This window comes from Canis aureus, chromosome 18 (genome assembly GCF_053574225.1).
Source record: "Canis aureus isolate CA01 chromosome 18, VMU_Caureus_v.1.0, whole genome shotgun sequence".
In the NCBI taxonomy this organism is placed as follows: domain Eukaryota; kingdom Metazoa; phylum Chordata; class Mammalia; order Carnivora; family Canidae; genus Canis; species Canis aureus.
This window is the reverse complement of record NC_135628.1, coordinates 44049678-44074428: the sequence shown is the minus strand read 5'-3', so window position 1 is coordinate 44074428 and position 24751 is coordinate 44049678. Positions and strand designations below refer to the sequence as shown.

General features: G+C 41.8%; 1 protein-coding gene across 5 annotated transcripts in view; it reads left to right on the top strand.

Moving 5' to 3' along the window:
- CDK14 (cyclin dependent kinase 14) overlaps positions 1-8461 on the top strand; it is a 721053-nt gene extending 712592 nt beyond the window's left edge. For all 5 annotated transcript variants that reach the window (XM_077857033.1, XM_077857032.1, XM_077857025.1 and 2 more), the window contains one exon: positions 5067-8461. The gene's annotated coding sequence lies outside the window, so the exon portion shown is untranslated. The remainder of the gene's footprint in view (positions 1-5066) is intronic.
- The last annotated feature ends 16290 nt before the right edge of the window (positions 8462-24751 follow it).

Here is a 24751-nt window from a genome sequence, read left to right as displayed (position 1 = left end):
AAAACAATAAAACAAACGCAAAACCTTACAGTGGGTAAATAGGCTAGTGAAAGAAAGGCCATCTGATCGCATGGAAACACCCTGGGCTGGGGTCCTTAGCTCTATGGTCCCGCCGGCGTGTAAACTGCACGTGTGTATGTAGGGGGGTGTGTGTGTGTATGTACACACAGAGATTTAATGGGGAGAACAGAGGGAATTAGAAAGAGCCTGGCCCGTTTTTAATTTGGGTCTGTTTGCTTGCATTTAGCACTTAAGGGCTTCTACATTCAGTTTGCTCAAAAGAGTGATGAAGCACTCCTTGCTTATGCCTCAAATCAGAAATGCATGAAGTGCAGCTGCAGAGATAATACATTTTCCCCAAAGGCTTTGGCTGAGCAAATTAGGTGTCAATGGGGTGCCTGCGCAGGCAGTACTCTCTCTAATTAGTCTCTTGAGCCTAGTTGGTGGCGGGTATGAGATGATCTAATCAATTGGTCTGTGTCTGATGGTTCGTGTAAAAATCCTACCAGGCAGACTCTCTCCCACAGGTCACCCACCTGCACAGCGGGACTGCTCATTTTCATTTTTCATCTCCTCCATCACATGATGCTGACAGTTGGTTTTAAGAAAATTGAATCCAAAAAATATCTAGTTCATAGGGCACATGGGTCAGAACAAAGTTGCATTATGGGTACCAGCGATCCAATTAATTAATATTTATAGCTGAGAAGCTCTATGTAGATATTTCTGAATAAGGATTTTATCAATAAAAATCCAATTTCTTGTTTAAAACATTCATTTCTAGGGAAAGAGCATTGTGAAAGCAGAAAGCAAGAAAGCACGATAAAAATGGCACCCAGTAATCGGATGATATATATACCTATGAGTTGATGTGCACTTAGTTGAGCTTATAGCATATTCACTGTTCATTTGTTTTGTATATGTGGTCTATTTTAATAATCAATTAAATGTAAGGGAAGGATATATGTCGCTATTATATTTTGCTTCCCTGGGAATGTTGTATACCCTCCCTCCTTTCACCTACCTCCTCACACATCAAATGTATGATTACATTTGGATCTTGAATTTTTCTGGCAGTAAATTGACCTACCTTATATATAGTCCTTGAAAATCAAAACTGATGCTGATGCTGCCCAAGGAGGAAGAAGGGCATCCCATGCTGCTGATGTCAGGCAGGATGCTTAGCACAATTCGGGCTATAGAGTCATGTCATCTCACATAGAGGGGAAAGAGGCTGCCTCTCATTTGCACCTCCCTTCCTTTTTATTACTGACTCTTTCCGTTAAATGCCTGAGCCCAAACCTAAGTAAAAGACTTATCCATAATCACTGTGTTCACCATTTATTATCCAATTACTATTATTATGTATTATCCTTTATTATCCAATTCTGCTTATGCCTTGGGTTAGGTACATACTATTCTTCTAGAGATTACACTTAAAGAATCAGGACAAAGGCATAGACACACACCATCAATGGCTGAAAAGAAAGTTTAAATCAACCCAACAGGATAGTAACATGCCATGGATTATGTGACCGCATTGTTTATTATTACATCAAATCAGATATAATGAAAATCAAATCATTCAAATGGAATGACATGAGATTTAAAAAAAAAAGAGAGAGAGAGAGCTTGGCCCACAGGAAGGTGTTAATTCTACCCACCTTTTTGGCCAGTGATATATCTGTGGATGGCCCTTTCTGTACCCAGCACTGTGCCCTTTCAGCAAGAGCACAGGCACAGCATTTGCCTCCAGTCAATGTGCCGTGAGAGAACCCTAGTTCTAAAAACTTACTCCACTCCCCAATTTTCAGATTCCACCTTCTCCCTTCCTATTTGTTCAGCAATGAGTATCTGCGCAGGGTCTTGGCTGCACTCTAGGGATACAATAGTCAACAAAACCAAGCTTAATCAGAAAAATAATGATGCCACCTGCCTCCTTACTTGCTCCATCACAGGAAGTGTCCCCACACGGGAAGGACATTTGAAACCACTTGTTCAGGAGGTCAGCCTGGGCAGGTCAGCATTCTGTGGATTAAAGTGGTAGAATGGAGGAAAGCCAGGCAATGACTACCCTTGGGGGTACCCAAGGGTCAAGTCGACCCTTGAACAACACGGATTTGAACGACCCAAGTTTACTTACATGCTGATTTTTTTTTATAAATACGGAACAGTACCATAAATGTATTTTCTCTTCCTTATGATTTCCTTAATAACGTTTTCTTTGCTCTAGCTGACTGTATTGTAGGAATACAGTACATAATACACATATAAAATATGTGTTAATCAACTGTTCCTGTTACCAGTAAATCTTTCAGTCAATGGTAGGCAATTAGTAGTTAAGTTTTTGAGGAGTCAAAAGTTCTATTCAGATTTTCAACTGTGCGAGGGGCCAGTGCCCCGATCCCTACATTGTTCAAGAGTCCACTATAGATCATTTCTGTGTGGCTATGGGAACTCCATGCCTAGGTAAGCACATGTCAGAACAAACCCATAGCTTTTCCATTTGTCCAGGATGGGCAGGTTTCCTGGAAGAACTGAAATCTCTGTTTAAGTAACATGGAAGAGAAAGAGCATTTTTTTCATTTGCTTAATAAAAATCTGAAGTTTGGTAGCAGGGTTAGGTACTAGCTGAAGATACCTGTAGACAGGTGTGTTTGAAATGTTGCGGAGACAAGTGCTATCTGTCTCTAATGTCGTGGGACTCAGGAAAGATGTCAGTGGAGAAGTCAGGATGTATGATTGCATGGGAGCAACAGGTAGAGCAAAAGATGGATTTACCTCATTTCCCTGGAAGAATGGGGGCTAAGGCAGTTGTTCTCATTTAGGTATTTTTGCTAGGGTGGTGACTTGTTTAAGAAGAGGTTTGATAAAGGCATATCTGGCAACCTGGCAGGGGTGAGGGCTGGTGCAGTGAGCCACAAGCAGCAAGTATTTGAGATAAGATCGAGGAGTTTGGACTTAGTGTTAACAAAGGGCCTATATGGGATATCCATCCAACCAGGCTTCTCCCTCCACCCCCAGGCCTCTCCCAGAAACTTGAGGTAATGGCTTTTGTTTACATTTGTCTCAGTCACTAAGGACAGAGAACTCTTAAGAATGAATTGTTACCTGTTACCTCTATCTCATACCATATACAAAAACTAACTCAAAATGGATTGAAGATCTAAATGTAGGGATTAAAACTATAAAACTCTTAGAAGAAAATGTAAATCTTTATAACCTTAAATTTGACAATGGATTTTTAGATATGGCACCAAAACCACAAGCAACAAAAGAAAAAAATGCATAAATTGGACTTACTCCAATTAAAATTTTTTTGTGCATCAAAGAATATTATCAACAGAGTGAAAAGACAGTCCATAAAATGGGAGTAAATAATTTGCACATCAAGGGATTGATATCCAAAATATATACAGAGTCCTACGGCTCAAAAACAAAAAGACAAAAAACCTAATTTAAAAACAAAGGACTTAGAATAGATATTTCTCCAAAGAAGATATACAGATGGCCAATAAGCACATGAAAAAGTGCTCAACTTAGCTAATCAATAGGTAAATGCAAATCAAAACCACAATGAGATACCAGTTCACCCCACTAGGATGTCTATAATAAAAAAAAATCAAAAACAGAAAATAACAAATATTGGCCAGGGTGTTGTGCAGAAATTGAAATCTTTATGTTCCACTGGTGGTAATATAAAATGGTGCAGCCACTGTGGAAAATGGTTTGCCAGTTCTCCAAAAGTTAAATATAAAATTGCAGTGTGACCCAGCAATTCCACTCCTAGGTATTTACCCAAAGGGGGTAGAAAAAATGTTTTGGAACTAGGTAGAGGTGATGTTTGCATAACATTGTGAATATCCTAAATGCCACTGAATTATATGATTTAAAATGGTTAATTTTAGGTTCTATGAATTTCACCTCAATAAAAAAGAAAGGATGGAAGGTTAATCTTCCAAAAAGTCATCATATTAAGCAGAGGAAATGAGTAGAGAGTAGAGAGGACGCCCTTCTTAACAGTCAGGCCAGAGTATTTTGCTTTCTTGGTCAAGGTAGCACCACACAGTCAGTGCACAACAGCCTGCATGACCAGCAGTAGGACAGCGGTGCTGTAAGGTTCTCAGCAAAAGGCCAAAGTTCTTTCTCTGCTTGGGAAAATGACGTTGTAGCACTGTAGATGGGGACAAGCAGGCGTAAGCAGGCCTCAGGGACCTTGAACTTCTAAATGGAAATGAGGAGTTGGTTCTAGGACTCAGTGGAGCTGGAATCTCTGTGCTGGTGACTCGATCCCAGGAGTGTTTCTTTTCATCCTTCCTGGCAAGACATTACTTTCCCATCCTAGGGACTCAATGAAAATGCTTAAGGGCCAAAAAGAAATGTGGAGAGGAAAAGAGGGAACATTCCTGCTTTCTTTTTGAACCGCTCACATGGAAGTAGTTACCAAGTTTAAGCAGGCACCATTGGAAATGCAGTTATATGCAGGATGTTGGGAAGAGGCTGGCAATTCAGGTCATGCTGGCCAATTTTCATTCTGCTGAAACTAGGTCTGATAATAGGCAACCAAGGAATTATGTACAGCTGGGCTTTTTTGAAAGCATGTATGTGATCCATTTTTCTATTTCATGTCCATAAAAATGAACACGAGGATATGTCCTTTTAATGGTCTGTATGATGCTACAGGCACTTAATTAAGACCAGTATTCCTACTAATGATTTGGGGAAGGAAATTTGCTGAATTTCTTTTTCTCTAAATAATCCAAGAAGAGGTTAGACCATTTAAATTCATGGAGTTAAATTATTTTAAGGGGAAAAAATGGAAGCAGAACATTTGTTTATCATACTGTGAGAACTGTTTTGGTGAAGGAAATCACTCTGCCTCTGATACATGTGCTTGGGCGGCTGTGGAGAAAACGGATAGGCCCACTTTGGCCTGACCAATTTTGATGTCTCATGTAATTTAGAAAAAATGAATGATGTAAAGTTGGTTTATTTTTATTTTTTTTGTTTTTTGTTTTTTGTTTTTTGTTTTTACATATAGCAATTTTCTCTTTTCCTCCTTCCAGGATTAAGTTGTCATCATTCTGGGAAGAAAAAAAAAAAAATTAATGAAGTGGCCAATAATACGAAGGGAATCACGGATCGGTTTCCTTCCCCTCCCTGCGGTGGATTTCACTTACAAGAAAATTGAAGCTGGCAAGACCCTGTTTTCTCTGCAATTTATTTAAAACCTTGCACGCATTTGGATACCTTGTGATTTCCAAGAACTATGTGAAGATTAAGCTTTGCTTACTGATACATGGCATGTATTCTTTTCAGTCTTTTGTGTTTGATTTTGTTTGATTTCCCTCTGCAGCGCAGCATCTCTGTAAAGGTTTTTATGCTTTCACCAGCCATGTCTTAAATACATTAAGACAACACATTTGGTGTTCACACTTCTTTAGTAATGTCTGTACTTGAAAGCCACATAGTGGCATAAAACAATGTGTGTTTTCTTTGAGAGCAGTGCACATTTTGCAACCACAAGGAAGGACATTTTTAACTAAAGCAAACCCCTGTTCTCAGACTGACTTGACAACTTGGTCCCAGGATGTGGGGCCCCACTTGTCGCTTACTTTTTGAGGACTTTTGCAAATATGGTTTTTTTCTTGGAAATAACTGCACATGTATATAGGATATCGGAATCTGCTTAGCATTCTCAAGCCACATAGCATGACTGTTTTCCAAGTAGGTTGGAAGTAAAGAAATATCAAGAATTAAGAACAAAGACAGGGATCATTGCTTCCTTTTCAACCTCTGGAAATTGAGGTAACTTTTTACATGTTTTCTGGGTCTTGTCAACATCTTATATTTTCCATCCATTCTGTTATGCTTCAGGAGTGTTTTCTAAATGGAAGAGAAAAGAATGAGGAACAGAATGCTTAAAACTCGGGTACAAAAGAATTATATCTGCTGGATGAGCCCTGAAAGCCATCTTGGCTAGTTAGCATTTAAAAAAGCGTTTTTACAAAGTTATCCAGAGTTTAAAAATTGCTCATTTACACCAAAGCACCTTCAAACTATACTTTTTAAAACATTCCAAACTGATTGGAAGACATCATTGGGGACCTTGACTTTGGTCTCCTGGAAAAAAAATGGTTGAATGCAGATTGTAGAAACAATGCAAGAGTCTTGCTTTCCAAGATGGCAAGGGAGAAAGAAAGGCCCAGCTTCCCTTATTGAGAAGATGTGGGCCCTTGAAGGATGAAGGCGCGTATGTGACCAGGAGGGAAAAGGGTACTGGGCACACACTGTGCTTTGATGGGGAAGGAGAGCTGCCTGATGCAGGCCTTCTCCCAGTGGGGCCGGCCTCGCTGCGCAACCCCAAATAATACTGAGGCCAAGGGGGCAGTTAGGGAACTTCATCCAAAGCACGAAACCTAGCTCCTCAGAACACCAGTTCCTATGGAAATACTTTCATGTACACTGTTTTACATTTTCTTATTGGTCAGAAAGAAGGGGAGACTGAGAACGTGAAATGCATTGCACTTTTTAGGATCAAGACTAGGAATTTTGAGCCAGTTTGACACAGACATTCTCTGAGAGTCACATGAGGGAAAAGCTTGTCTATAGTCAAAGCCAGTATTCCTAGATAATTGGACCCAGAACTTCTAAGCATTACAAGCGGACCTTCCCTGGAGTGGGGAGTGAATAAATATGTCAAGGTCACAATCCATCCCATGCACAAGTAGCATTTGTGGAAAGCTCCTAGGTGCAAAGCAACGAATTCTGTACTAATTGATTTTAAAGACAGCAAAAGTTACCGGAGGCCAGAGTGTTTACTGTTTGCTACCTAGAAGGCTTTCCCATTCTTCTCTCTCGGACATTCCAATCCATTGGAAGTCTTTAGCAGTATTTTAATGTGTGCTTAAACATGCAATCAAGAGCAGCTTTGCCTATGATTTGTTTTGAATTATTTATTTGGAGGAGAGGCATAACTTTTGTATTTTACTAACTTTCAACCAAGAGCAGCTGATGATTAAATCTTGCTATTTAATAAGCTTTCTAAGTTGAACATTTGAAAATATTTACTATTAAAAGACTTGGATTAGGAATGTTAGGGTCATTCAGAGATATATGCCCCTGTCATAGGCAGCTTCTCTCGGGAAATCAAACATAATGCTACTCAGTGTGGAGGGAAATCTGTTTTTTACACAGACATGTGTCTCAAAAGGTCTCATGTAGTAGGAGATTTGTAGTTCCCTATCCTTGTCATTGATACAAGAAATCCAAAGTTTGGTTCGTCTCTCTCCCCCCTCCTCTTATAGGCAATCCATCCTCCCTTCTCTTCTCCCCCCACCCCCTCCCACAGAGGGCAGCCATGAAAATCATTACAGGATGTGCTCATTAGCAGATTTATTATTCTATTGAGAAAGCACTGGAATGTTTTGTGAGATTATTTTTATATGAAGTACTAGCCTGAATTCATACAGCTGGAATATTAGGAACTCATTAGATGGTGATGGTATCAATGCAACATCAGTGAACACACAGTATTCTGAAAGAAAATTTGGGACCTAATTTCCATTTTCTTAAAGAAACAGTTTGGTTGACTTAAAAATGCAGGACACATAAGACATGAAAAAATATTCTGCGTGCTCAAATAGGAAACAAAAACAAAACAGGGGGCATAAGGCAGGGGTGGCTGCCCCTCCACTGATACAAGGGTGAGAAGCTATTTCTACCTCCCAGGAGTGATAAGAAGTTTCCAGGGAAGCCTCCAGGTTTGCAGACAAAGTAAGACCTCTGGGTATCCTCCCCTCAGTGTGTACATGACAGCCAGTGTAACTAATACCCTAGGTTATGTGTCTATATAAGATACTCATCTGTGAATTGTACTTACTGGCTTTGTAATCTTTGTTACACAAGAGGATGTTTAGGTTGTACATACTGGGGTAGATTATTGCCTGGCCCCTATACATAGGAATATGCTGCATAATTGCACATAACTTCTATCTCTCTTACTGGCTTATAGGCAGAGGAAACCACATATGTTACTGCCTTGCAATTTTCTCATATACCAAAAACAAAACAAAAAAAAATGTCTCAAGTAAAATAAGCAATCTCTTATTTTCATTCCCCTTCCTAAGCAGCATATTTTAGAGGCACATACAAAATCTACATTCTCTAGTGAGGAGTGGATTTTTTTTTAATTTTTCTTTTGTCTTTTTTTTTTTTTTTGTATGATACACTGAGATGTGTACTTTGTAGCAGAGGGTGGGTACCTAAGAAATGTGTTAGCATCATTCAGAAAACTATTATACTCCAAAATGAAACATAGTAAGGAGAATGGAATAATACATGTTGCATATTTGTTACCAAGTGTAATTTGTCTGTACTATGAAAGATGTAATGGTTTGTCAGCTGTCACTGTTGTTTTCTTGTAACATGATATGGAATAAAGTATAGCAGAATCTCTGTACATTTTCTTGCTACGTCTTCTTGGTAGGTGCCAGATAACACCATATAGTGTCAAAGAAACATTGTCTTAAAAACTCTGAGACACAGTCATTTTTAGAGTGAAATAAGAAAGCAAACACATACGGCTCTTGGATATGGGAGGGAGTTAGCTGGAATGTTCCAGGAATCTGTTAAGCCCTCCCTTTTCTTTTTTTAAGATTTTACTTTTTAAGTAATCTCTACACTCAATGTGAGACTGGAAACTACAACCCTAAGATCAAGAGTTGCATGCACTATCCACTAAGCCAGCCAGGCACCCCAAACCCTCCCTTTTTTGTCAGACTTGAGTAAAGATGTAGAGGCTACATAAAACAAGTCTGGGAGCTTCAGGATCGCAATTCCACAAGCTCCTTAATGACGTCCACCACACGTTCCAGGCCTCTGACCTGATCTGGTTTTGTTTAATGACAATCCTACTTATGTTTTATTGTCTCTTTCATAATTATCCTATACATGTTCTAAGATGAGGTGAGTAGGTTACCCTCCACTGAATCCAAATCAAAGCTTCAACATGTCCACATACTGCCAGAAGCATCCTTCCCTGAGCTGAGCACACTTCCCTGAACACCACCTAGCGAGTGCCTGTGCCTGACCGGGCAGGGCACTGTTGGCAGCCCACACTTGGGTCGGCAGTGCTGCCTCAGGAAGCCAGTCACATTTCTGTCATCACCTCCTCCTTGTTGGATCTGTCAGCTTCACACCTGCAAACAAAGCCCCCCATGATTTCATAAATTGCTACTAGTGTTTGTGTCAGGTACACATATTAATTTATAGGTACACTATTTGGTGATTTTTAAAATGCTCACCCTTGAAGGGGACCCTGGGTGGCTCAGTCAGTCACTCAGCAAGTGTCTGACTCTTGATTTCAGCTTAGGTCATGATTTCAGGGTCATGACTTGAGCCCTTTGTAGGGCTCTACCCTCAGCAGGGAGTCTGCTTGAGATTCTCTCTGCCCCCACCTCCGTCCCCCCAACCTCCACCAGCTCCTGAGCTCTCTTGTGCCCTCGCTCTCAAATAAATAAATAAATAAATAAATAAATAAATAAATAAATATTGTTTAAAAAATGCATACCCTTGAAGGCAAAAATTACGGTCCAGGTCTTATGTTAGGGTGACTCCAGACCCCTGGCTTCCCCCTGGAAAGAACTCACTCACCAGCAGCAGCCACCTCAGGTGATCCTTCCCTCACACCTCTCCTGCAACTGAGTTTATAAGCCCTTCACAAGCTTAACATTCTTGAAAATGTCAGAGTTTATAAGCCCTTCTCTAGCTTAACATTCTCACAAAACCAAATGTAAGTGTTCCCACTGATGCACATTCCATTGCAGAAAAGCTCATGAGAGCCGCCACATCTTCAGCTGCCCAACTGCCAAGCTATTTCCCCTAAAGCCTCAAATCATCTATGCCCAGGGCACGTGCATTTTCACATGGTCCTGCCACCACCAGTGGATTCTGAGACAGGAGATTGGGTAAAGGCTGACTTCGTGGTAGCCAAGGCAGAGATAATGAGATAATAAGCAAATTTCTCAGTTCAATGGGAGCCATAAATCACCCTGGAAACATTCGAATTATAGAGATGTCAAAAGAATAACTTGGTTCTGGGAGTTGTTTCAAGGCAGCAAAATGCATGCCACCTTCCACCTTCCTATTCCCAGCAGCTACAGTAGCACATGTGCCCACGGTGGAGGTCATTTCCACAAGCCTCAGCGGTGGGCTCACATTTTAGAGCCTCACTGTGTGATTGAATCCTATGAGCTCTTAATAAAAGAAAGAAGGAGGAAGAGGGCTGGCATCTACAAGAGGCCAAAGAAATCGCTTTGAGAAATATTTTTAACGTTTTAAATGTGGCAGTCAAGATGACAGTCGTCCCTCAGCTCCATAATTGCCCAACATCCTCTTCCTTTTCAGCAGAGCTATTCCAGCTCCGCCAGGGCAGAGGATGTGATGTGCGCTGGCTGAGACCAGCAGAGTCGGGAGGGCGGCACTCCTAGAGTTGCTGTTGGCCCCCAGAGTAAAGAGAAACCAGAGGGGAAGGTGTTGGAGCAACCCTGTGCCACTAGGTTAACACGTACAGTCGCTGAATAATGGTGGGCATTGTCAATCTCCGCAATGAGAACCCCACAGTGGCCCAGCAGCCTGCTGCTACCAGTGGGTGGTGGCGTTATGGGCATTAGCTTCTAGAAGCTTATACAGCAGAGGGGGCGAGGATAAAGGACACAAATCAGGGGAAAACTGACAAGATTAAAAAAATCCAAGGCCTCGTATTTACTGTTCATCCCCCATGCTCTCGGTGTACTATATTGTCTGCCTCGAGTCATGCTGAGAGAGAGCCAGGCACAATAATAGCTCGGAGCAGCCTTGCAGCCCCAGAGCCAGCCTCTGCCAACAGTGCTGACTGTGCTGGTGGAGAATGGGATTCTGATAGAGTTGTCTTTTTTCTCCTTCCCTGTGAGACCACCAATAATTATGGAGGGCACGCTGCAAAGATGGGGTAAGGGTCCCCTATTGGAGTACATCCTGAGAAGTGACCCAGCAGGGGTCCCTGCGAAGGTGTGTGCAACTGTAGTCCAAGGTGGGCCCGCCTGACGGATGCACACAATGCTGGGCTCGCCCAGAGACACGTGTTTGAACCCACAGTTCAAGGATTTCAAGAAGTAGAAATGAAACTTGACTTTATACACCATACCACGGTGTGAAACAATGATCCTTCTCCCTCGCTTCTCCTTCTGCCGACTCAGGTGACTGGGGACCTTGTGTCCTCAGAGAAAGGAAATAATCTACTCAGATCCTCGGGGAAAGCAGGTACAAATCCCACAGCTTTATCCGGCCTCACATTTGGGGAATTCTGACCTTCATGTATGCATTCTCTTAGCTGGGTGACTCACGGCGCTGGCTTTCATTAGAATCATGGAGATGTCTTAAAAAACACCCCAACTCCAGACCAGTTCATCCTAAAATATTAAGAATGGGGCCCTGGCATTGGTCTGTTTGGGGAGCTCAACAGGTGGCTCTACTGAGAGACCTACAAGAGAACTGCTAGACTCTTTCCTTCCTTCCCTCCCTTCCTTCTTCCTTCCTTCCTAGGGGAAGGGTAGGCAAATTTTTCCTGTTAAGGGCCAGATAGTAAGTATATTCAGCTTTCCAACCATACAGTCTCTGTTACAACTACTCACTCTGCTGTCATAGCATGAAAGTGGCCATGCACAATACACACATGAATGGGTTTGGCTGTGTGCCAATCACACGATTCGTAGGTACTGAAGTTGGAATTGCACACAATTTTCACATATCATGAAATATTTTTCTTTTGATTTTTAAACACTATTTGTAAATGGAAAACCAATTTTAGCTCACAGCCTATATAAAAACATACAATGGGCAAGAATTTGCCTGGGGTCTATTGCTTGCTTACCTTGGCTTAGAATATAGTCCTAGTAATGGTGGAGGCAAGGGCCACCCCTGACATTAGCTGGGCCCAAGGGTAGAGTCAAAATGGAAGCCTGTACCTTGTATCTCAATAACTAACTAAATGTCAAATATATTCTCCTCTCTTACCATTATGTCTTCATAATAACCTACAAAGCCAGGGTTGCACTTGGAATTACTAGACTTCTCAAAGATCTTCGCCAAAGGGGGTCAGCACATAGCCTGGTTTAAGCCATCTTTCCTGCTTTTCACCTCCCACTCCTAGCTCTAGGGGTGTGGAGCCAGAGTTAGGGGCTACATATGCATGTGTATCAACACTCTAGCCCCCACATGCATACTCAGTCCTACCCTTGGCAAATGCACCTCCTTGGCCAACCCTTGGGAACCATTCTCTTGGGAACCAGGGGCCTATCCTCAGGGAAGGTGCTTTAGGAGAAGACTCCATATACAGAGAGAATTCCAGAGTCCCAGACATCTAGAACATATGGAGTCAAAGTGGGGGGTTCCTGTTGGGCATGATTGCATGAATCCCTCTTTCTAGAGTAGAGGGTAGTGAGGGGTGGTATGCTGCAGAACATCAGAGCCAGACCCTTTAAAATGTGAACCAGAACAGGAGCCCCTCTTGCCTGGATTTCAGGGTAGTGCTGAAGGGTGACAAGAGCCTAAGAAATAGTTCGGGTGGATTTTCAGGTTCCTTGTGCATTTCATTGACCCACTCTACTCCAAAGCCATAGAGGTAGGCTTCATAATGTGAGGTCAAACCATTGTGACAAAAAGGCAAAAAGTTGTTTTAGTCTATCTCTTCGAATTAAAGGATCTGGCCTCCTATCAGTCATGTACTGCAACCAGCTGGTACCAGTTCGTAGGAATTTTGTGAGTCAGTTCTTAAATCACTGATAACTTGAAATCAGATGGGAATATGTACACCACAGAAATGGGCAAACTGTACAAATCAGGTCCTTTTTTCTCTATATATGTTTTTCCTTTTTTTGGGAGCTGGTTTCCCAGCACACCCCTGCCTCTTGGCCATTTTCCTTCCAGGTTCATCTCCCACTCTTCATGGGCACATCTCCCACCTGCACATGCTGAACTTCCCACTGATCCCTGGATATTCCAGAACCTCATATGCCCTATTCTTTTGCAGATATTGTTCCCTATGATTAGAATGCCTTTTCCTGTTTTTCTAGCAGCCACATTCCTGTTAATCCTTAGACCCCATTCAAAAAGTCTCGTACAAAGCATTCCAATACTCCCCTCAGAACAATTCCTCCAAGTCCCTGCATCACTTTGAAAATAGAAACCATACAAATCTTCTTTTCGATCTCTTTATCCTCATGACTGACAATGGTGACCAAGGCCCAGTATTTAACAAATTTTTAATAAATCAGTTATTAAAGGATAATAAAGATTAAACAAGAGTAGAATGGAATATAGTTTACCTTCCTAAGAAAGTGCTTAGAATCCCATAGACAACATGAACATCCTACATGTGTACTATGTGTGACGGAACACAAAGCACTGCCTAGCTCTTATGGGAGAAAGTGAAACCAGAGAGGAGCAATCTCTTGTTGTCCTCAGGAGATCACAGAAGAAGGGTTCCTACACCTGGCTGACTGCCAAAATCACCTGGGGAGCTTTCTAAACATTCCTACTGAATCCCAGTCTCCGAGGTGCCAGTTTAGGTGTGTGTACCTTATAAAATCTCCTCAGAGGTTTCTATTGGTCAGCCTTGACAGTGAACCTGGATGGAAGTTTCAGTGTATAACCTTCTAACCAGTCTGTTCATTTGTCTCAGATTTTTCCCTCCACCCTCTCCACATGCAGATTCTATTCAGAGCAAATCCTTTGAGACACACTCAGTTTGAGGGGAGCCTATTGACAAGTTCTTTCCTATGTCTTCACAAGGCAAAATAAGAAATGGAATTCCCAGTTGTTTCCCATGTTCTGTGAGGTAGTGGGAGCATTACTGAATTGGTACCTCTCATGTGGATGTCAGAATTACAGTATGTGTGCTGATATGCCTGTCTTATTGACTCCAGAAGAGAGCCACACCCTGAGGGAGGGGGCTAAATTACCCTTCGGTTTCTGTGCCAGTTGTCTGCCAAGCATACCAGAGAATTCACGGTAGTATTTTTTTTTTCTGCTGTTAGTTATTAACATCCAGGTGAGGTTGCATGCTTTCAGGTTTTACCAAGATTGAAAAACAAACACGGTTCTCTACAAATGTCATTTAAGGATTCCCGTTACTATTCATCCCATGCCATTTCATGACCAAGTTTATTCATAAGCTTATTATTAGAATCATACTATTTTTGTTCATCTCATTTTGTGGGGTCAGTAGACAGACCCCAAGAGTACAGGTGCATTTTGACTAAAATATTGCTGTCTTTGTGTGGAAGATATTGGCTGCTGACAAAGGTCCTATCATTAGTGACCCGGTTGGGCAGAAGGTTCATTTGGAAAGCCTAGAGGAAAGGCTTGTCCCATACTGCGGGGTAGACAGGCAGCTGTTTGCATGGGATAGAAGCAGATCTTGGGTGTGTGTGTCTCCCACCTTCCCTGCAATACAGAGAGAATCTGGGATGGGATGAGAAGGGGCCTCCGTGTTCCCTGTCTTGTCAGGTACAGATGTGCTAGAATTGATCTCAGGGTGGTACTAAGGGGAATTCCCAGGGTGACCTAGACTAGAATGCCCAAATAGGTTAACAAAGTCAGGGCACCAGGGAAAAGGAGAGAAAAGCTCAGAACAAAGTAATCTGGACAAAGCCTGGAGATGCTGGTCAACACTTCCAACTGGGTCTGCACAGACTCCTATGATACCACCTTGCTGAAGAACTCCAAGGATTCCCATTCACGGAGAATGTGACTGGTATCCTCCTTGTTCCAATTATGTATTGCCATATAACAAATTGTCCCCAAATTTAGTGTTTCCAAACAACAGTCATTTATCATCTCTCACAATTTCTATGGGCAGGAGTTCAGGAGCAGTTTGGCTGTGTGGTTCTGGCTTGCAATTTCTCATGAGGTTGTAGTCAGACGGTGGCTTAGCCTGGTCTGGTGCCACAGCTGGGAGGACTCAAAGAGCTGGGAACTGAAACAGCTAGAAGAGAGCACCATTAACTTCATGTGGGTTCTCTACAAGGCTTCCTAAGAATGAGGCTTAGATTAGCTGGACATTTTATTTGGTGGCTCGGGACCCCAAACCACATGCACCAAGAGAATCAGGTGGAAGCTGTGTTGCTTTTCTATGACCTAGTATTCTATTTGTTGAAGTGAGTCACTAAGGCCAGCCTATATACACAGGCAGGAGAATTAGATTCCACCTTTCAATGGAAAAAATACCAAAAAATTATGGGCATGTTTTAAAACCATAACAATCTGGCCTCCAGCCAGAAGTTATTTATATCGATCCCACATGCAAATGCACTTGCCCCCTCCTAAGACCCCCAGATAGCTCATCTGGATGGCATCCATTTCAGGTTCAAGGTCTAGCTGCCCATCATCCAAATCAGGTTCAGGTGCTGCTCTGTAGGTGCAGATCCTCAATTACAACCTCCTGAATACTGTTTTTGAACTGAAGATCTGTGAACAAAAGTGTGAAGTTATTATTGCCCACCCCGACCCCAACATACTTTGGTAAGATAAGCATAGGATAGCCACTAGAGACCTTGCAGTACTCTGTGACAATCAGGTGATCAGTCTGTAGCAATTCTGAAATCCACCCAGGCACTGGTTAACCCAATTCCTTGATTAGAGCTGAGTAGGAATGATTCTTCATGGCACTTGATTCCTTTCTCTGGACTATTGGTTCCTCTATCTAACTTATCCTTTATGTTCTAGAAAATGTACACCAAATTTTAAAAGATCTATTTATTTGAGAGAGAGAGAGAAGAGAGCAGGGGGAGGAACAGAGAGAGAGGAAGAAAAGCAGACTCCCCACTGAGCACAGAACCCCCTACGCAGGGATCCCGTGAGCCTGAGATCATGACCTGAGCCGAAATCAAGAGTCGGACACTTAACCGACTGAACCATCCAGGCACCCCAAATATGTACCCCGCCTTGATAGCCGAGCAGTTTTCTCAGCCTGCTTCTTTTCCAAAGAATTTTAGGAACCCAAAGTCCTCTTTTCATTTTAAACTACCTCTGTCCCTTTTTAGCCTGAGCTGGCAATGTTTTCATTAGTACAAATGTCTTTCAGATTTTGTTTTCCCCTCAGTCTTATTGAGCTTTACTCCATTAGACAAAAAGCGCATCCACAAATCTCACTGAGGTAAGCTTTTCTCTACCTTAGACCCCCTCTCAGGTGGACCAAGGGACTGTGCCCTTAAGATTTTTAGAAACATTTCTGTTAATGGAGACACCTAAAAGGTATGTTCTTAAGATCTTTAGAGGGACTTTTGGCTGTTTGAAAGAATCTGTAAGGCACTACCTTAAACGTGTGAGGTCTCAACAAAGGAGTCTTGAGTCACACTGCTACCTTCATCTTTAGAAATTATATATTAATTTTAGCTTCATCTGCCATCTGGAAAGTATGAAAGTGAAAAATTATTTTATTTATTGAACCCCTAAAGTCTTGGCTCTTTTATTTAACACTGGTTTTTGGTTTGGTTTGTTTGTTTGTATAACTTCAGCTCTCTCCTCTCATATTTTATGGCAGTTAGAAGGATCAGGAGACACCTTCATCACTGTACCTTCATCACCGGGCCATGAGTCCATTAGGTCTGTTTTCTATTTTCCATGTTACCCCTGGTGGAAATACTGCCAACACTTCAGAACCAGGGGTCTTTCTCCTCTAGCTGCCAATACTTTCCTGACTCTCCTTTACTTCTTTCCCCTCAGCCTCCCCAAAGCTCCTCTAATCTCCACCCTCCTCCCAGGTCCCAAACCACTGCCACATGTTTGCACTTCCATTATAGTAATGCCTTGCCTCTAGGTACCCCAAAATTTCCACTGATCTATTGCTGTGAAACAAGTCACCCTCAAAATCAATGGCCTAAAAACAACATTTGCTTGTTTTGTTTTCCATTGTTTCTGTTGATCCAGCTTTCTGGATCAGCCTGTTTGGCTGGTTCTGGCCCAAGGTTTCAGATATTACTGGGTTTAGGGCCAGCTCAAAGACTGCTTTGTTCACATATCTGGCCCATGGTCTGAGAAGACTTGCATGGGACTGCTGGATCTCTGTGGTCCCTCTCTGTGGGTTCTCTAGTGTGGAGGTATCCCTGCTCCAAGGGAATATACATCAAGAGATAAAGCCAGGTAGATGCCGTATCACCTTTGATGAATTGGCCTTAAAAGCCACATAGAATCGCTCCTGCTACCTATGCTTAATTAGAAGCAAGTCACTAAGGCCAGCCCAATATTTAAAGAGAGGGAATTAGACCCCACCTCTTGATGGGAGATGTTTCAAATCATTTGCAGACTTGTTTTAAAACTACTGCATCTCTGGAGTTAAACAACATAGAGGCACTGTCTTAGTGAGTGTGCTTGCCAGCTAGTCAGGATGAGTTTGGTCAACTGGAAGAAAATCCCAGACTGTGATTTTCTTGGAATTCTGGGACTTAGATTTCTGTTTTTAAAAGTATCTGCAACTGAATGCTATCCCACATAAGCACTTGGGAAACGGCCTACCCTATTGCCTCTGTATCTGGAGATGACTGCCTGGAGTCCTACTTAACCTCACAGGAAACCATGTGTTATACAGAATTTTGTTCTTGTCCTTCTTTTGCTTCCTGCTTCCCAAAGCCAAGCAGCCACTGTTCCGGAGGAAAAAGAGCTCTCCTCAAGTAGTCAACAAGCCAGCACCCTCTCCATCTCTAGCCTCTAAGACTCCCTAATGCTTGGATTTGATTTAGCCTGAGTAAGTAGCTTTCTCATACTAATTTTTTAAAACCCTGTTGTGCCAAAGGATTAAATAAGCAATTGCCCAGCTTTAAATGCCTCCCAGGAGACTAAATAACAGCTTTTGGGACAGGCAATCCAGTTTTTGAACCCACTTCATTTAAGGCAACAGAATCTCTTTTCTACAAGATTTTGACTGTGTGGAATGGAAGTGTTGTAGCCCTAGCTAAAATAGTTTGCAATCTATTTTCCAAGTGGAGAGAAATTGTAAGGGTGCAGAGATTTTTCTTTGTAGACTGACAAATGAAAGTATATATATGGGCATATGAGGGGGCAGTGCAAAGGAGTTATGTTCAACCCTCAGAGAAGACTGGAGTCTTCTTTTCTATATTTAGACCCTGTCTTGCAATTCATGAAAATGAATTGCTTGTTCTTTTCCTTCTTAAACCATTCTCCCTCTGCCCCCTACTCTCCCCAGGCTTTATTTATTTATTTTTTAAAATAACTGAGTCACATGTGAGCCATTCCTAAAGCTTAAGACTTATTTTTAACAACTTACTCAAACACAAATCCCATTGTTCACATCCTTAGGGACAGTGAGTTACTCCAGAGGAAAAAACGTAGAGATTTTTGTATACATTTTTTATTCAGTGAATAATTTATATTAAAATAAATTGTGCAGAAAATGTAAAAAGATCTTTCAGTAATCCAAAGATTACTGTACTAGGAAGCAAAAAAGAGAAATGGTTGAAATCCCCAAACCTTAGGAGGAAGCTGTGAGGGGAATTTTCATTCAAAGGTTTTTTAATGGTGTCTTTGTTGTTTTGAATGTTAAGTTTCTATCTATTGTTCCAGGGAATTCCCTCCATGCCACCTTGTGTTCACTTCTTCTTTCCCACTGTTAACATGTGTTGTTGGAAATCTAGGAAGTTTTTTTTTTTAATGATTTATTTATTTTTGAGAGAGAGAGAGTGAGGAGTGGGAAGGGGGAGAGGGAAAAGGAGAGAGTCTCAAGCAGACTTCATGCGGAGCCCAACTCAGTGCTTGATCCTGTAACCCCAAGATTAGGATCTGAGCAGAAACCAAGAGTTGGACGTCAACTGACTGCACCACCTAGGCGTTCCTCTAGGAAGTTTTGACAGAGACTCAGCTAAGGTAAACCTCAAAGATCATTGATTTGCTATAGACCAGGTGAGTAAGGGAAGAAAAGTCAGCAACTGTGGCAGAACAGAGAAAGAGAAAGAGAAGCAGCAAGCTTTGATGACAGGATATATTGAATCAAATCAACTTCTAGCTCTTAGTCTCTTAACTTTAATTACATCTTTCCTTCTTGGGTATCAACAACAGTGCTGCCAAAACCCTACAGCTATGGGGGACATAAACATTTAAATCTACCAGAGACAGATGGCAACATCAATCTTCATTGCGTTCTCTTAGAGGATTCCCAGCACTGCTGCCTTTTGTGGTGAATGGGACATTAGAGGTGACTATTTCCCACAAGGGTGCTTTTTAGATTCACCTTCAGGAAGTAAAGATGCTTCATTGTTTTAGTGGGGGTTGATTTTGTTGGCTAAGATTGTGGGAATTACGATAGCAATAGAAAGCTTATGCTGGGATAAATTACCAATTAGCAACCCTACAACTTCCTTTCTGCTCAGCCTCCAGGGATGGCAGATGAGATTGATGGCCGGTCACTTCTCCCCAAAAAGTTTGTCCATGACCTTACGAGGTGGCCAGGCTAATAGGTTGCCTTAATTTTAGCCAGGGAAAGCCCAACAGCCAAGCCCTACTTTTGAACAGAGAATCCCAAAGAATGTATTTGAATCTTCGATCATGCACTTAACCAGAACAGGGCCTTTTACTAAATTGTCTTATTGTTTTAATATTTTTCTGTTTATGACAATCCTTGGTCAAGTTTAATTATTCTTCACTAAGTACATGTAACATACTTTTTAAGATATATCTAGAAGTTAGCCTGTTCTATTTAAAAATACTTTTTGTGTTTGATTTTTAAAATCCAAATCCATAGAGGTACCTAGGTGGCACAGTTGGCTGAGGATCCAACTCTTGGTTTCTGTTCAGGTTGAGATCTTAGGGTCATGGGATTGAAATCCGTGTTGGGCTCTGTGCTCACAGATCTGCTTGGGCAGATTCTCCCTCACCTTCTGCGCCCACAAAGCTCTCTTATGCATGTATGTGTGCTCTCTCTCTCTCTCAAATAAATAAATAAAATCTTTAAAAATAAAAAAATAAAATCCAAATCTGGATATCTTCTATAATTATTAACAGCTCTCATTGCACTGGACATATCAGGGGGTTTTACAGATCTGTGTCATGACACTGAACAGGCTCCATGATATTTTCCCTGGCACCTGGGGTGTTTACATTAGTTTTAGTGCCAGTGAAAACAAGGTTGGTCTATGGCTACCATAGGAGATAGAACAGAAGAAACATGAGGCAGTCAATTCAGGAATCATACTGCAAACATTAAGAGCTAAAATTGAGGTTCTTGACACTATTCAAGGAGACATGTAGAACTGAGAAACAGATCTAGATTTAGAAGAAATGGAGTTCCATAATCTTTGATTAAAACCTCCATGGGGGATCCCTGGGTGGCGCAGTGGTTTAGCACCTGCCTTTGGCCCAGGGCGCGATCCTGGAGACCCGGGATTGAATCCCACGTCGGGCTCCCGGTGCATGGAGCCTCCTTCTCCCTCTGCCTATGTCTCTGCCTCTGTGTGTGTGTGTGTGTGTGTGTGTGTGTGTGTGTGTGTGTGACTATCATAAAAAAATAAAATAAAATAAAATAAAAATAAAAAATAAAACCTCCATGAACATAAGTGTTAAAATAAGCAACTTCTAGCAGCCAGGGAACCTCAACTGAATTTAAACACATCTAAAGAAGGGTTTGAAAGAGGGAACCTAGCACACATAAGCAGCTGGCATGCAGGTTCTTTCTGTAGAAAAATAGTTAAGTCTTTCTAGAGCTTTAAGCCAGTTAAATGGGAACGCCCGTGTCTCACAGAATACCTAGAGTAACTAATAATTCTCAGGGTTTGCTCTAAACTTCATTGGTCTTGGGTGTCAGTATTTCCACTGCTTCTGTGAGACTCAGGCTCTCAATTTCCACCCCAAACAGCTTTAAGTGCTCTCATAGCTGCCCATTCATCCCATTTCAGGTCCTCCTCCATGATGTAACTGAGGACATCATTGTCCATCATTGTCCTCATTGTCTTCTGCTGCACACTGTCCCCTGGTTTCTCTTGTGTTCTGTGTCCAGTCCAGACCTCGGTGGTCTTCCCAGTGGCACCCATTTCTTTTTATCTTGCTCCTCAGCCTGGAATCCTTTGCTTCCCACTAAACTGCTGACCTGTTCTCAGTCTCTCTCACATTTAGGCTTTCTCTCTGTATTCTAAGGCATTTTAACTAGAGCATACTAATGCCCCATTTTATTATAACTGTCCTCTCTGCATGACTCCAAGCTCTGCTTGCTCTCTGCATGAGCACAAGGTCTGGCACATAGTGAGCCCAAAACAAACGTTGAATTAGAACATGTGTAAGTGTCCTGCTCCTCCCCACCTTCCACACGAAATGCTGAATGATCACTGGCCATTCTGCAAAACTGCCCCAGGAAGCTATCCCTGGTCTGTCCCTGCTCTGCTTCCCCAGCACCCTATCTATAACCTTCCTTTTACTTCATTTCATCTACCTATATTAGGTTGTAAGTATTTATATTATTTATCTACTTACTCATTTGCAATTTCTGTGGCCCAAGGGGCCAAATATCAGTAATTTCCTAGGGTTCAGCCTAATAGAAAAACAGGGACACATGATGGTTATCTATTGGATAGCCCTAGGTTGAATGCTGGCTCTGTTGGTTTACTTGCTGTGTGTCCTTGTCAAGCTCCTCAGCTTCTCTGTGCCTCAGTTTCCTCATGTGTAAAATGGAAATAATCATAGCAACTATATGAGAGTAAAAGTTGAGGATTAAATGAGGTAATGCATGTTAACATGCAGAACACAGGTCTTGGGTCATATAATAAATGTTAGCAACCATTAGTCAATAGATAAATGTTTACTGAAAGCCCACCATGTGCCAGGGATAGTGCTAGTTGTTAGAGATACAAAGATGGGTTAGCTAAAAGCAGGCTTGCCTTTGTGGAGCTCACAACCATTGGAATTAGGATAAAGAGTCTGACCAGTGCCACAAACAAGGAAGAACTGGATGCTCAAGGCACTGTTTCCCAAGTCTGCTGCTAGGGTGGAATCATCTATTTATAGATCTAGTTTCTCAACTTAACTGAAAGAGGCTTTGACTGTCTTTTTCCCTGGTATATAGTAGATACCACAGCTCAACAACTAGTCTACAGTGGATACTCAGTAAATGTGTGTTGAATAAATCAATATGTGAGTCAACTAATCAATGAATGAATGAGCCCTAAGGACATATGGGAGAGAAGCTTCTGAAATCAGTTCACAGCCAAAGCAGTCAGGAGTTCTTTCTTAGAAAATGAAAGTTGGGGACACCTGGGTGGCTCAGTGGTTGAGCATCTGCCTTTGGCTCAGGGCATGATCCTGGATTCCTGGGTTCACATCCTGCATCGGGCTCCCTGTCTGGAGCCTGCTTCTCTCTCTGCCTGTGTCTCTGCCTCTTTCTCTCTGTCTCATGAATAAATAAATAATTTTTTTTTAAAAAAATGGAAGTTGTCCAGTGATTTGCTACAGAGGCTTATAGGCCAGAATCTATTTTTGGTGGAAATGGCAAGGAAGTGTTGGTCAGCCAGATCTAGGTTTCTGACTGGTTATTGGTTATTTTTTAACTATTTTTTCATGAGGTTGTAACGAAAGAAAGAAGAAAGAAAGAAGAAAGAAAGAAACAAACAAACAAACAAACAAACTATGGAACATTACTATTTATGCAAAGTATAATCATATAAACAAAGAAAGCAAGAGGTGATTTTTTTCATCATTCATTCATTCATTCATTCATTCATTTATTTCACAAGCATTCCATGTACAGGGCACTTGATACATAGCAAACATTTGGGAGAGAAACAACCACCCCCCAGCCACATTGTTTAATGGCCCTCTGCTTCAAGGTTTTGTTTCTCTTACCTTCTAACTGATTTCATTATGAACATCTACTCATTTGTTTAAGAAATATTTACCAGAAGCCAACTCTGGACCAGGCTCTGTGATGGGCATGAGGACTCAGTGATGAGCAAAAGCTGCCTCGGCCTTCGCTTCTATGAAATGTAGAGTCTAATGAAGAGGTACAATCAGATGATACAACAGAGGGCTGAGCTGGGGAATCAGGAGAGGCTTCCCAGAGGAAGTGACCTTTGAATGGAGATCTGAACATTGAGAGCAGAAAGAAACTGGAAAGTTGCAGATGCCAGTGTCAGGAGAGTAGTGGGCTGGTGCCACAGAGATGAAGGAGAGTCAGACAGGGGCCAAGGAAATTCAGGTCATATGATGAATTTTTAAGAATGTTAAGGAAAGATGTCATCTTCTCAGACTTACATTTTTCACTTTTCTCCATCAATTAGATTGTGCATTCTTTGAATCCTGAGGCCATGTCATACTCATTTTCACATTTTGGACCACATCCAGCAGAGGGCTTTGAATGCAGATGGTGCTCAATTAAGGCTTATTGGATATGGGACGGGATGCCAAAGACACGACCTTGTACTGAGATGTTAATAATGATCTAGTTCAGTGTATACTTTTTATTTCTAAACCAAAAAAAGTTCCTAGAATTCACCCCCCAACCCCGTGCTTTCCCCAGGCCACACGGATGAGAGATGAAGGGGCATGGCACTGTTTTTCACTTAAGAAATATTTCCGTTGATATTATTTCTCTATGAGAGAAAGAGTTCTCGGCTCTCCTTTTGCCTGGATTCTCATTAGGAGAACTGCTAGTTGGCCACAATCTCAACTGCAAAACTCACTAAGCATCATGTTGATGATTGCAGGTGAGTGGAGATAAGGAGTGTACTCTCTCTCCCTGGTGTCTTCTACCTCAGTCTGGTCAACAATACAGGGTTCCATGTTCCCTGGCTACTTTTTCATATTCTTAAAGCCTTTGCCACCCATAAGCCAGTCAGTAGGATTATGGGTGGCTTTTTGGGACTGTGACTTCTGTGGTATTGACTTTCCTTATATTTGGGGAGCGATGCTCAGCAACTATGATAAATGCTCCCATATTCTGCTAGAGAAAATTTGAGGTCATTAGCAATACCTTTGCCACCTCCATCTTTGGATACTTAGGGAAAAGCACTTTAGAATAGGAATAACAGATAGAGATAAATTTCAGAGGCCCTTTTCACACAATGATGATTTTCTCAAAAATGGAACCAGATCTCAAGAATCTTTGTCCCCTCCTGAGAGGCTTTTCTTCCCACTATGTGGATAGTATGTGAATATGATTATATAAATGCAGCAGGAAGATGTGCTCCTGATCACTCTTTAAATCATTTGATGTTGGCAATCATCTCATTTTTAAAGCCACCAGAAACCACAGGTGATGCTAAATTACCCACATATTCTTACACAGCTTCCATATTTATCTGTGTGGCTGTTTTCCTCCTTCTTCTCCCCTTATGCCATTCTGTGATCCTGCCTCAGCCTCAGAGATTCAGAGTGGCCGGCTGCTGAACACATGAATACTAAAGAATTGGTTTCCTTAGTAACAATAACCGTGAAGCAGCTCTCAGAACTTCCTGCCTTTCTGTCTGTCTGACTTTCTGTTTGTTTTTTGTGGGTCGTTTGGAAAAAGATGCCCAAGCCAGGCCTGTCCATAAAAGATGCACATCAATTTTGTGACCCCTAAGCAGGAGGGAGGCTCATCTCTGCTGAGGTCACATTCCTTTTCTCAACCCGCTGCCCTATTCTGTGAGGTTACAGCTAAGCCAGAACACCTGCAATGGTTCATGACATCTCAGAATCTTTTTCTTTCTTCAAGTCAAAATTTGGAACCGCAAAGCCA